Here is a 14029-nt window from a genome sequence, read left to right on the forward strand (position 1 = left end):
ACGCCCGAGTTTTTGCCTCAGCAACCACCGAAGCCGCATTCCGCTTGGCCTGCCGGTACCTATCAGCTGCCTCCAGAGACCCACAGGACAAAAAGGTCCTATAGGACTCCTTCTTCAGCTTGACGGCATCCCTCACCGCCGGTGTCCACCAACGGGTTCGGGGATTGCCGCCACGACAGGCACCGACCACCTTACGCCACAGCTCCGGTCAGCCGCCTCAACAATAGAGGCACGGAACATGGCCCATTCGGACTCAATGTCCCCCACCTCCCTCGGGACGTGGTTGAAGTTCTGCCGGAGGTGGGAGTTGAAGCTACTTCTGACAGGGGACTCTGCCAGCCGTTCCCAGCAGACCCTCACAACACGTTTGGGCCTACCAGGTCTGACCGGCATCTTCCCCCACCATCGAAGCCAACTCACCACCAGCTGGTGATCAGTTGACAGCTCCGCCCCTCTCTTCATCCGAGTGTCCAAGACATGTGGCCACAAGTCCGATGACACGACCACAAAGTCAATCATTGAACTGAGGCCTAGGGTGTCCTGGTGCCAAGTGCACATATGAACACCCCTATGCTTGAACATTGTGTTCGTTATGGACAATCCGTGACAAGCACAGAAGTCCAACAACAAAACACCGCTCGGGTTCAGATCAGGGGGCCATTCCTCCCAATCACACCCTTCCAGGTCTCACTGTCATTGCCCACGTGAGCATTGAAGTCTCCCAGCAGTACGAGGGAGTCCCCAGAAGGTATGCCCTCTAGCACTACCATTCGGCACATACACACAAACAACAGTCAGAACCTGTCCCCCCACCCGGCGGAGGGAGGCCACCCTCTCGTCCACCGGGGTAAACCCCAATGCACAGGCTCCAAGTCGGGGGGCAATAAGTATGCCCACACCTGCTCGGCGCCTCTCACCGGGGGCAACTCCAGAGTGGTAGAGAGTCCAGCCCCTCTCAAGGAGATTGGTTTCAGAGTCCAAGCTGTGCGTCGAGGTGAGTCTGACTATATCTAGCTGGAACCTCTCGACCTCGCGCACTAGCTCAGGCTCCTCCCCCTTCAGAGAGGTGACGTTCCACGTCCCAAGAGCCAGTTTCTGTAGCCGAGGATCAGACCGCCAAGGTCCCCACCTTCGGCCACCACCCAACTCACACTGCACCTGACCTCCTTGGCCCCTCCTACAGGTGGTGAGCCCATGAGAAGGAGGACCCACGTTTCCTCTTCGGGCTGTGCCTGGCCAAGCCCCATGAGTGCAGGCCCGGCCACCAGGCGCTCGCCATTGAGCCCCACCTCCAGGCCTGGCTCCAGAGGGGGGCCCCGGTGACCCGCGTCTGGGCAAGGGAAAATGTTGTCCAGAGTTTTTGCTCATCATTGGAGGTTTATTGAACCGCTCTTTGTCTCATCCCTCACCTAGGACCAGTTTGCCTTGGGTGACACTACTAGGGGCATAAAGCCCCGCACAACATAGCATCCTAGGATCATTGGAACACGCAAACCCCTCCACTACTATAAGGTGACGATTCAAGGAGGGGTGTCAGAGCTTGGTCCGCATTGCCGGCAGTAAGTCGAGCCTGTTTCCAGTGAGAGTTGGACTCCGCCAGGGCTGCCCTTTGTCACAGATTCTGTTCATAACTTTTATGGCTGCCCCAAGTGGAGGAGTTCAAGTATCTTGGGGTCTTGTTCACAAGTGAGGGAACAATGGAGCATGAGATCGACAGGCAGATCGGTGTGGCATCTGCAGTGATGCGGGCTCTGCATCGGTCTGTCATGGTGAAAAAATAGCTGAGCCGTAAGGCAAAGCTCTCAATTTACCAGTCGATCTACGCTCCTACCCTCACCTATGGTCATGAGCTATGGGTAGTGACCGAAAGAACGAGATCGCGAATACAAGCGGCTGAAATGAGTTTCTTCCGCAGGATGTCTGGGCTTTCCCTTAAAGATAGGGTGAGAAGCTCAGTCATCCAGGAGGGGCTCAGAGTAGAGCCGCTACTCCTCCACATCGAAAGGAATCAGATGCGGTGGCTCGGGCATCTGATCCGGATCCTCCTGGACGCCTCCCTGGTGACTTCAAATAACCTCATATCTACCTTCCAGATCCCTTTCACTTTGCCCTGTCCACTTCACTTCCTGTATACACAATGTATGGATTGTTCTTCTCACCATAACTTCTACTACTTCTTTACTTCTGTAACTGCAGTTGTGACCCGCTGGGCTGGCTACTTGAGCAGTTGTTCAGAGCTGATCCTCTGGCTAGGATGTTGGATATCTCTGGTCCACAATTCTTGAGGCTGATCCTCCAATTATCTGTGAACCCCCCCAGTCTAACTGAGATGGCACAGATGGTGAACCAGCTGAGGGGGGGAAAGGCTGCAGGGATCTGTGGTATCCGGAGTGAACTTCTCCAGGCTGGTGGTAAGGCTGTCCTCCTGGCGTTGCAAGAAATCTTTGCTTCCATTTGGGAGGCTGGCATCATCCCAATTGACTGGAAAATGGGACTTGCTGTCCTTATCTGCAAAGGGAAGGGTGATCGTCTGGTTTGCAGCAACTACAGGGGGATACCACTACTCTTGGTGCCAGGTAAGGTCCTTGCTAGGGTCATCCTCAATAGGATCCGTGATCACTTGCTCACCTATCAGCGACTGTAACAGTCTGGTTTTACGCCTAAGAAGTCTACCATCGACCGCATCCTGGCACTGAGTGTTCTCATGGAGTGCAAATGCAAATATTGGCAGAGTTTCTTTGCAGCCCTTGTTGATTTTCATAAAGCTTTCGACTCAGTTGATTGAGCTGCCCTGTGGGACATCCTGAGGGTTCGTGGGATCCCCTCGAGGTGGCTGGATATCATTGCCGGCCTGTCCACTGGTACTGTGAGTGCTGGTCAGAGTGGAGGCAGGACCTCAGTGTTTTTCCCAGTTGATTCTGGGGGTTTGTCAGGGGTCTGCTCTGCTCCTACTCTGTTCAGTGCTCACATGGACTGCGTGTTGGGCAAGGCCGTGGGGTCCAGCGGCTGGGGGGCATCTTTAGGTGAAGAGAGATTCACAGATCTTGACTTTGCTGATGATGCTGTGATCTTCGTGGAGTCAATGGAGGCTCTGATCGGGGGTGTCGAGAGACTGAGTAAGGAGTCTGAGTGTCTGGGTTTGCAAGGGTCCTGATAAAAGCCAAGAGCCAGGTCTTTAATGACCTCTTGGGTACGGCCATCAGCAGTGTGTCTGTCTGCAGAGAGAGTGTCGATCGCGTCATCGAGAGGTTTACTGACCTTGGCAGTGACAGTCACGTCTCTGGTGACTCTTCCTATGAAGTCAGTAGATGGAGTGTCCGAGCATGGGGGTTCATGAGGTCACTGGAAAAGGGGTGTGTGGCGCTCCCGATATCAGCAAAAGGATGAAGGTCCAAGTCTTTAGAGTCCTGGTGCTTCCTGTCTTGCTATATGGTTGCGAGACATGGACACTATCCAGTGACCTGAGACGAAAACTGGACTCCTTTGGTTGTCTCTCCGGAGAATCCTGAGGTCCTGTTGGTTTGACGCTGTGTTGCTCATGGAGTCCTGAATGAAGCACATGACCTGCATTGTGAGGGAGCGTCAGTTATGACACTATGGCCACGTGGCGTGTTTCCCCGAGGGTAATCTAGCTCATAAGATCCTCATTGTTGGGGACCCAAGTAGCTGGACAAGGCCAAGGAGTCACCCACGTAACACCTGGCTGTGGCAGATGGAGGGTCATATCTGGAGTGTAGGATTGGACCATGTGTCTGCCTGGGGGGTTGCCAACTGGGATCCCAAGCTGTTTTGACATGTAGTGGGTGTGGCAACGTGCTGTACCAGTGCAGGCTCCCCAACTTGACTTGACTTGACTTGCTACAGGGAGGCAGTGAAGAGAGAAGTGACGTGTGGCCATCTCAGCTGGTTAAAAACAAGACAGGCTATATCTTTTAGTAACATCAACAACAACAACAACAGTGTTTATTGTTTAGCATGATGTAGTTCAAAGTGCTTTACAAGATGAAGAAAGAAAAAAGAAAATATATAAAAATTAGGCAATACTAATTAACAAAGAATAAAGTAAGGTCTGATGGCCAGGGAGGACAGCAAAAACAAACAAAAAAAACTCCACAGGAATGGAGAAAAAAACAAAATCTGCAGGGGGTTCCAAGGCCATGAGACCACCCAGCCCCCACTAGGCATTCTACCTACCATCCATCATCTCAATCAGACCCCATGGCTTTCAGGCTTCACATGGAAGAATTAGCCGATGATGGTCATGTGGACCTCAGGACTTTAATCCATCAAAGTAGGGACAGCACAGTGCTTTGATCAGATGGTGGGTGAACAGAGCGTCACCACAGAAAACTGGAAAGAGACCAGCAGAGAAAGTAGGGGTTAGTATGGAATATGGAGCCACCATGAATGATAATTCAATGCATATACCGAATATCAGGGTTACACTAAAATGAAGTGATGAGGAGGCCATGTTAAAATACTGAGTTTTTAGCAGTTTTTTAAAGTGCTCCACCATATTAGCCTGGCAAATTTCTATCCAGATTTGAGGTGCATAACAGCAGAAGGCCGTTTCACCATTTCTTTTAAGTTGAGCTCTTGGAATTATAAACAGACACTCATTTGTAGAATACGTGTACGACTCAAACCTGAAACTTATCAAGGACAGCAGGTTTATTAAGGTGGTCATTTAGCTGCATAATGACGGCCTTCTCTAGGATTTTAGTTAAGAAAGGCAAGAATGGGGCGTGAGATCGACAGGCAGATTGGTGCGGCATCTGCAGTGATGCGGGCTCTGCATCGGTCTGTCGTGGTGAAAAAGGAGCTGAGCCGTAAGGCAAAGCTCTCAATTTACCAGTCGATCTGCGCTCCTACCCTCACCTATGGTCATGAGCTATGGGTAGTGACTGAAAGAACGAGATCATGAATACAAGCAGCTGAAATGAGTTTCCTCCACAGGGTGTCTGGGCTTTCCCTTAAAGATAAGGTGAGGAGCTCAGAGTAGAGCCGCTGCTCCTCCGCAAGAGTCAGATCAGGTTGCTCCTGGACACCTCCCTGGTAAGGTGTTCCGGGCACGTCCAACCGGGAGGAGGCCCCGGGGAAGACCCAGGACACGCTGGAGGGACTATGTCTCCCGGCTGGCCTGGGAACGCCTCGGGATTCACCCGGAAGAGCTAGAAGAAGTGGCCGGGAAGAGGGAAGTCTGGGCCTCTCTGCTCAAGCTGCTGCTCCTGCGACCCGACCTCGGATAAGCGGAAGAGGATGGATGGATGGAAGGTTAGAAATAGAACTAAAATTATCAAAAGCAGGGGAGTTGAGATTATTATTCTTGAGCAGGGGTTTAACAACAACAGTCTTAAGACCATCTGGGAAGACCCCCATAATCTAAAGACGACTTTACTATGTCAAGAACACTCTCAGTTAGTACACTGGATACTTCTTTGAAAAAACTTGTTGGTGTTGGGTCGAGGGCACAGGTGGAAGTTTTCAGTTGAAAAATTATTTAATATAAATCACATAAATCTACCCTGGTGTAATTACATTTGTTTAAAATGGAGTACTGGGGTTTAAGAGGTTCAGTATTGAGGAGATGTACTATATTATTACTAATATCGTTAATTTTTTGGTTAAAAAATACAGCAAAAGCCTCACAAGTTTCACTGGATGTTTTTGGAGGCATTCCATTGAGTCATGTGGATTTAGCAGATGATCAATTGTAGAGAATAAAACTTGCGGATTACTAGTAATGTTATTTAGAATTGTAGAGAAATAGCAGCGCCGCTCAAGATGGACTTTGTTGTTGTATTCTGTTATTTTAACCTTCAGTATCTCAGAGTGGATAATCAGTTTAGTTTTTCTCCATTTTTGCTCAGTTGTCCGGCACGTTCTCTTTAAATCAGACACTCTTTGGGTCTTCCATGGTGTAACAGTGATGGAGGATTTTTTAACTGTCTTTTCAGGTGCAACTATGCCGTACTGCTACAAAGTACAAAAGGGAGAACAAATAAAAATAATCATAATTAAATGCCAGATAGAAGAGCTAGTAATTCAATTGGATTTCAGTATAGACAAATCCTGCTAAAAACAAACTGGCAATAGGATCACAAAGTAGAATGAAATCGACCAAAGTTCAAATCTAGAAGGGCAAAAAATTTGACATTAAAACCGAAGCTCTAAGCAAACTTATAGTAGTAAAGGAAGCAAGGAAATTGAAAGCTGTAATTCAAACAGAAGCACCAAACAAACTTAAATTAATCTCAACAATCCTGAATGCAGAATGACCCATCAGGCTGATTTATCGTTGAGTCGATAACATCATACAACACAACTTCTGTGACCATGCCCTGTAATAAGCAACATCTCATCATGATCTTTAAAGTATCCTGAGCATGGCTAAAGGTGCTATATAAATAAAATGTATTATTATTATTATTATTATTATTATTATTATTATTATTATTAAAATGGCACCCATAGCCAAAACAAAATGTGTAGCAATAATGGAAAGCGTAAGATCATAAGAAATTTCACAACTGAGAGGAGACTATTCAGTCCATTTGTCGCGTGATGTTTAGCTAATAGCTGAGCTGTCCTAACATTCATTCCAGTTCCTTTCGTGGAGGCACATTGATTTCAGACTGAGACGTGTTGATGTCGTCCTTACAAATGGAATTGGAAGAAGAAATGCTGAGTGTTTTGTGTTACTGCAGTGTGGCAGTTCAATAAAATACAAATTTCGCTCTACAAGATTTGTTCCTTGGTTGCCACTAAGGAGATGTGTTGGGAAGCTTTTCCCCTTTTAGAAGGTTATTTTGCTTATTTTTTCACCCACACATTAGAAAGGAAAGCTGAGTGTTTGGAAAAGCGTGTGGAAAAGTTACTTGTACTGGTAATCAAAACTTTCTTCAGCAATACAAGACATGGTGGGGTAGAAAACAGTTGCACAAACCAGCAAGTCTGTAAGTAAATTACCAGCATCATAGCAAGGAGTAGATAGAAGTAGCAGCGATTCCTTAGTGGTAAGGAGGAAATCAATCAATCAATCAATCAACATTTATTTCTATAGCACATATTCATACAAAAAAAATGTAGCTCAAAGTGCTTTACAAAATGAATAGAAGACACAATAAAAGATAAACATAAGTCAACATTAATTAACATAGAATAAGAGTAAGGTCCGATGGCCAGGGTGGACAGAAAAACAAAAAACTCCAAAGGCTGGAGAAAAAAATAAAATCTGTAGGGGTTCCAGACCACGAGACCGCCCAGTCCCCTCTGGGCTATCTACCTAACATAAATGAAACAGTCCTCTTTGTATTTAGGGTTTTCATGGAAGGACCTGATGATGATGGTCACGTAGACTTCTGGCTTTCAGTCCATCAATGTTGGTGCATCATGATGCTTTGAGTAGGTGGTGGTGGCGCAGGCCACTGGACAAAGAAACTGGAAAAAGAAACAGAAGAGAGAGTAGGGGTCAGTACGGATTTTAGAGCCACCATGAATAGTTATTATGATGAATTGAACATACAGAGTATCAGGATTAAGTTAAAGTGAAGTTATGAGAAGGCCATGTTACAGTAATGTGTTTTCAGCAGTGTTTTAAACTGCTCTACTGTATCAGCCTGGTGAATTCCTATTGGCAGGCTATTCCAGATTTTAGGTGCATAACAGCAGAAGGCCGCCTCACCACTTCTTTTAAGTTTAGCTTTTGGAATTCTAAGGAGACACTCATTTGAAGATCTAAGGTTACGATTTGGAATATAACGTGTCAGGCATTCCGATATATAAGATGGAGCGAGATTATTTAAGGCTTTATCAACCATAAGCAGTATTTTAAAGTCAATCCTGAATGACACAGACAACCAGTGTAGTGACATCAAAACTGGAGAAATGTGTTCGGATTTTCTTTTCCCAGTTAGGATTCTAGCAGCTGCATTCTGCACTCGTTGCAAATGATTTATGTCTTTTTTGGGTGGCCCTGAGAGGAGTGCGTTACAGTAATCTAGTCGACTGAAAACAAAAGCGTGAATTAATTTCTCAGCATCTTTCAATGATATAAGAGGTCTAACTTTACTTATGTTTCTTAAGTGAAAAAATGCTGTCCTAGTGGTCTGATGAATATGCGATTTAAAATTCAGGTTACAGTCAACGGTTACCCCTAAATTTTTTACTTCCGTCTTAACTTTTAATCCTAGTGCATTAAGTTTATTTCTGATAACCTCGCTGAATCCATTATTGCCAATTACCAAAATTTCAGTTTTCTCTTTATTTAGTAAATTACTATTCATCCATTCAGAAATACCGAAAGAGTCGGAGTCATCAGGTGCTATTGATAAGTACAGCTGTGTGTCATCAGCATAGCTGTGGTAGCTCATGTTGTAACCTGAGATAATCTGACCTAACGGAAGCATGTAGATTGAGAAGAGCAGCGGACCCAGGATAGAGCCTTGTGGACCACCATATCGGATATCAGGGGTCTTTGAGATTTGATTACCACAACTCACAAAGAATTTTCTCCCTGCCAGGTATGATTCAAACCAATTTAAGACACTGCCAGAGAGGCCCACCCATTGACTAAGGCGATTTCTAAGAATATTATGATCAATGGTGTCAAATGCAGCACTCAGATCTAAGAGGATGAGAACAGATAAATGGCCTCTGTCTGCATTTACCCGCAAGTCATTTACTACTTTAACAAGTGCAGTTTCTGTGCTGTGATTTGTTCTGAAGCCTGACTGAAATGTATCAAGAATAGCAGGTTTATTTAGGTGGTCAGTTAACTGCATAATGACTGCCTTCTCTAGAATTTTACTTAAGAAGGGTAGGTTAGAGATGGGGCTGAAATTTTCAAAGGCAGAGGGGTCAAGATTATGTTTCTTAAGAAGGGGTTTAACTACAGCAGTCTTAAGACAGTCTGGGAAGACCCCCGTATCTAATGACGAATTTACTATGTCCAGAAAATTGTCAATTAGAACGCCTGATATTTCTTTGAAAAACCTGGTTGGTATCGGGTCAAGGACGCAGGTGGAGGGTTTCAGTTGAGGAAAGGCAAATAACAAATAATTGGATAGTGTGCCATAGAGCACTCGTACAGTCAAGCGTTAATGTTAGTAGAAAATGAGTAATAAGTAAGAAAGCACTCATTTCAAGTACAGGCAGGCGACTGATGTGAAAGCAGTTTAAAGGGTCCTCTGCAGTGAGTAACTAACCAGGGGGAGCTGACCGTGGGCTGGCGGCAATAGAAACAGACAAGTGAAGAAGTAAATAACCAGCGGTGGATGTTCACTAAGTATGTTTTTCTTAGAAAAGGAGTATTATGTAAAAAAAAGGGAAAGTTAGTGAAGTAAAGAGGGTAGCAGTTTCAGAGTTCATTAATACAAAAGAATTCAAATAGCGTAGGCAGACAACTTCAAACTAAAGAATTAATAAGAGGGATGCAGAGTTGGGAAAGCAGACAAAGAAAAGTAAAGTTTAGTAAACTTCAAGGAAAGACGCACAGCAGGCAATCAAGCTGGAAAGAATTACAGGACCTTAAGGGAACAGAAGGTGTTAAATAAATGCAGTAGTTCTTTAAAATATTAAAAACTATTCATTTTAATAATTTCAATTGAGTTTTAAATTTAATAAAAAGGGTTGAGCTGTCTAGTAATCCAAAGACTACGTTTTAAAAATGAGGCCAGCGCATTGCAAGTCCTGCTGGATGTTGGATTTTTTGGAGAAGAGCTTGAACGAGTCACGCCACCTTGAAAGCTGCAGCATGTCTGCAGGAGATGCCAGCTGATCCAAGGTCTTGGTCTCTGAAAATTAGGGGGATTGAAGTGCAGGTGTGCTCCAGAGTCTCACAGGGTGTGTTGCCTGCTAAGTGCACAGGTGGGGGACCTCCCTGGAAGGGTTAATGGGCTCTTGGCCAGAGCGGGCATTGGGACGCCTTTTGGAACAGATGGCACTTATACTGCTGCAACAGGTTACATTTGAAACAAGGGGGCACCAATGTGTTGGGGTGGCGTATGAGTAGTGCAAAAGCAAATTTAACAAACATTCTAAGCCAAAGTTTAAGTGCAAAGGTTAAATAAGTACCACATTAAAAGTAGCATCAAAATAATATCAAAAATAAAACAAGGTAATTTAAGTTGCACTCATAATTATGATATTAAAGCAATAACAGAAACCTGGCTAAATAACAGAGATGACGATGAGTATAACATAGAGGGACACACATTTAATAGAAAGGATATACAGAAAGAGACAGAGAGATAGGGGTGTTAAAGCACCAACACGGGGTGAAGCCAGTCTGGATTTGGTATTTTGTAATAATCAGGATAGATTTGAGGGTGTAGAGGTGACTGAACCACTAGGGTCACGTGACCACAATATAATACAATTCTCAGCACTCTAAAAGAGTGCGGATACAAAGAATTAAACTGTTACGTTTAACTCTGGTAGGGCAAATTTTGAGAAGCTGCATCAAAGTCTAAGGAGTGTAGAGAGTTAAGTGTGGAGAGTTAGCAGTGTAAAAGGTTGAAAATATTTTACATATAATGCAGGTACTTACCCAAATTTGGAATTAGAAGGAAATTTAATAAAACTCCACAGTGGGTTAATAAAGAGTTCAAATAAAGCGCAAAAGAAGAAACAGATGAATAAGGCTTTTAAAATTAACAACTCCAAAGTGAATCGTAGGATGTTTGAGAAAATGAGGGCAACCATGAAGAAGGATATTAGGGAGGCTAAAAGACAGTTGGATAGGAATAGAGCAGATAAGATGAAAGAAGACCACAAGAGATTCTTTAAATAGTAAGAGAAGAGTCAAGGAGGAGGTCAAGTGCATCAGGAATAGTAAAGGGGGATTGAAAGTCTTCACATGTGAGGAAGTGGATAACCTCCCAGTGGTCAATGGGACTATTAAGGAGGTACTGAGTGATTTCGAAATTCAAGAGAGAGAAGAGCTGTTCAGATTAAAGAGGCTGAAATTAATCAAATCATCAGAACCAGATAGTATTTACCCTCGAGTTCTGAAGAAGGTTAGCAAGTGCTGATATAAACCCTTGACGTACTGTATATTTTTAGACAGTCACTATGCACTGGAAATATTCCAAAGGATTGGAAAATGACAAATATTGTCCTGTTATATGAAAAAGGTGATCAGGAAGATCCTAGCAACTATAGACCAGAAAACCTAACATGCATTACAGGAAAATGAATGGAGGAATTATTACGGAGAGGACTGAGCAGCACAGAACAGCAATCAGCATGGGTTCAGATGAGGGCAGTTGTGTTTTACTAAATGCTGTAATTTATGAGAAAGTAACAAAAGGATACCATCAAAGCGGACCATATGATATTATTTAACTTGACTCTCAGGAGTTCAGGGTGTGTTGTGTAGATTGGTGCAAAGGGCTCAGACACAGGAAGCAGAAGGTGACAGTGTGAAGAACCTCATCAGAACTGGGTGACGTTAAGAGTAGCGACCAGCAGGGGGCAGTGCTGGGGCTGTGGCTATTTTTAATATCTATATTTGATTTAGATAGGAATAAAAATAACAAGCTAGTTAAGTTTGCAGATGATACCAAGATAGGTGGATTGGCAGATAACTGAAAATTCATTAAATCATCACAGAGGGACTTGGACAGCAGAAAGGCTTGGGCAGACTTGTGGCAGATGACATTTGATGAGTTACAGGTAGGAGGTAAAATGCTAGGAGGAAGGTTTGAAAATCGAGAGTCCACCTTTGAAAAAGATTTAGGAGTCATAGTGGACTCTAATCTATCAACTTCCAGTCAGTATTCAGAAGCCATTAAGAAGGCTAACAGACTGTCAGGTTATATAGCGCCTTGACGTGTGCAGTACAAGTCACAGGAGGTTCTGCTCAGTCTTTATAACACTCCGGTGAGGCCTCATCTGGAGTCCAGGGTGCAGTTTTGGTCTCCAGGCTACAAAAAGGACATAGCAGCTCAAGAGAAGGTCCAGAGAAGAGCGACTAGGCTGATTACAGGGGTACAGAGGATGGGCTATGAGGAAAGATTAAATAAGATGAGCCTTTACAGTTTAAGTAAAAGAAGATTAAGAGGTGACCTGACTGAAGTGTTTAAAATCCTGAAGTGAGTTAGTCCAGTGGATCGAGATGGTGACTTTAAAATGAGTTCATCAAGAACACAGGGACACAGAAACTTCTTAAGGGGGAATTTTGCATAAACATGATGAAGGTTTTTTTTCACACAAAGAGTCACAGACACGTGAAATAATTGACCAAGTAGTGTGGCTGCCAGTAGAACATTAAGGACTTCAGAACTTAACTTGATGTTATTTTGGAGAGGAGGAATGAGTAAACACTCAACTCCTGAAATATTTTATTACCTCTCTGATGCCAAGGACAGGCCGGTTGCCAAGCAGTGGGCACACATGTCAGCTGCACTGATAAGCCCCTAAATTGACCTTTTTTTGACAGAAATGGAGCAGCAGGATAAGTCACAGGCTCTATCTATAGGCTCTCTCTGTCACCATCTGTCGCTCTGCTGTGCCTTCTACAGGGTGGTCCACATCTAATTATGCAGATCCAGATCATCTGGATGATCAGCGCAAAGACGATTCTTCATGTAGTCAGTTCCCACACTTCTCAATGGTCTGGGATTTTTCGGGTGATTTTCTATGTAATAAATTTAATAAGTTATAGCGTAATGAAAATAGCATAATTAGATCTGGACCACCCTATATTGAGCTAAAAAGGGCTTTTGCTCGACTCTTCTTGTAATTTCAGACAGCTATCAGCCTTTGATCTCCAACTAAAATGACAAAGTCCTAAAAATTGCAAGAACAGGAAAGCAATTGACTAATTGGCAGGATATTTGTTTAACAAAAATAATAATAACAATAAAAAAACAAAGTTGCGAAAATAAAGAATAATAATTGAAGAAAATCAAGAAAGAAAAAGTAGAACCAAAAAACAGAAACAACAAAGGGACAACAAACTAAGAAAGCTTAATCCATAATGAGAAATTCACAAAATAAAGATAATAATTGGACTCTTGAATAAAGTTCAAATTACTAAAACTTAAACAATGACAAACCTTCTCTAATAACAAACATTAAACTGACAATTAAATGAGCTCACATTGTCTGAGCTTTTAGGGCTCAAAAGAAGGACCACAACAGGGTGAGAAAAGTGGCATTTAACGAAGAACCGAGGGCACAAGACAGCTTAAAGTGCGGGGTCAGGTGTCTGCTGCAGGGTAATGATGGGCAGGTGGAGGCCCTGCCCCTGTGGCAGACAGAAATGAAACAATCAGGCAATGTAAGGATCTTAAAATAAGGCAGCCATGATTGATTGAGTTTTTCTTTATTGCAGATTTCATTTTGCCATTGAAATCAGTTTGGCATTTTCTTGAGTGACACTCCAAGTTGCCCTGTTTGAGGGATGTACTTTCTGAGTGTCAACAGAGCAAATAAACGCCCTGTAGTCCCAACAGTGCAATTGAAAGCTCCTCACTATGTATAGAAGGGTCCGTCTTCTGGGCTGTCTTTTCTTTTTATATGCTGCTGCTTGTTTCTTTGTTTCATCAGCGTTTGACGGCTTCATGCTTGCCTGCATCCTTCTTGCTCTTTCTTACCCAGCTGGCTACTCTACTAACTGCCATTCTGATCCACTTCAGGTTTTCAGGTGATGTTTTGATGTAAGGTGGCCTATACTGCCCCCGAGAGTCATTGTGTGGGTTACAAATCAAATCACATTCGGAGCACTCCAAGTGATTTTGTTAATTATACTAATGACTTTTTATTGTGCTCTGAATGGATGAATAGTAATTTTCTCAAACTAAATAAAGAGGAAACTGAAATTTTAGTCACTGGCAATAATGGATTCAATGAGGTTATCAGAAATAAACTTGATGCATTAGGATTGAAAGTTAAGACGGAAGTAAAAAACTTAGGGGTAACCGTTGACTGTAATCTGAATTTTAAATCGCATATTAATCAGACCACTAGGACAGCATTTTTTCACTTAAGAAACATAAGTAAAGTTAGACCTCTTATATCACTG

Source organism: Polypterus senegalus, chromosome 6 (genome assembly GCF_016835505.1).
Source record: "Polypterus senegalus isolate Bchr_013 chromosome 6, ASM1683550v1, whole genome shotgun sequence".
In the NCBI taxonomy this organism is placed as follows: domain Eukaryota; kingdom Metazoa; phylum Chordata; class Cladistia; order Polypteriformes; family Polypteridae; genus Polypterus; species Polypterus senegalus.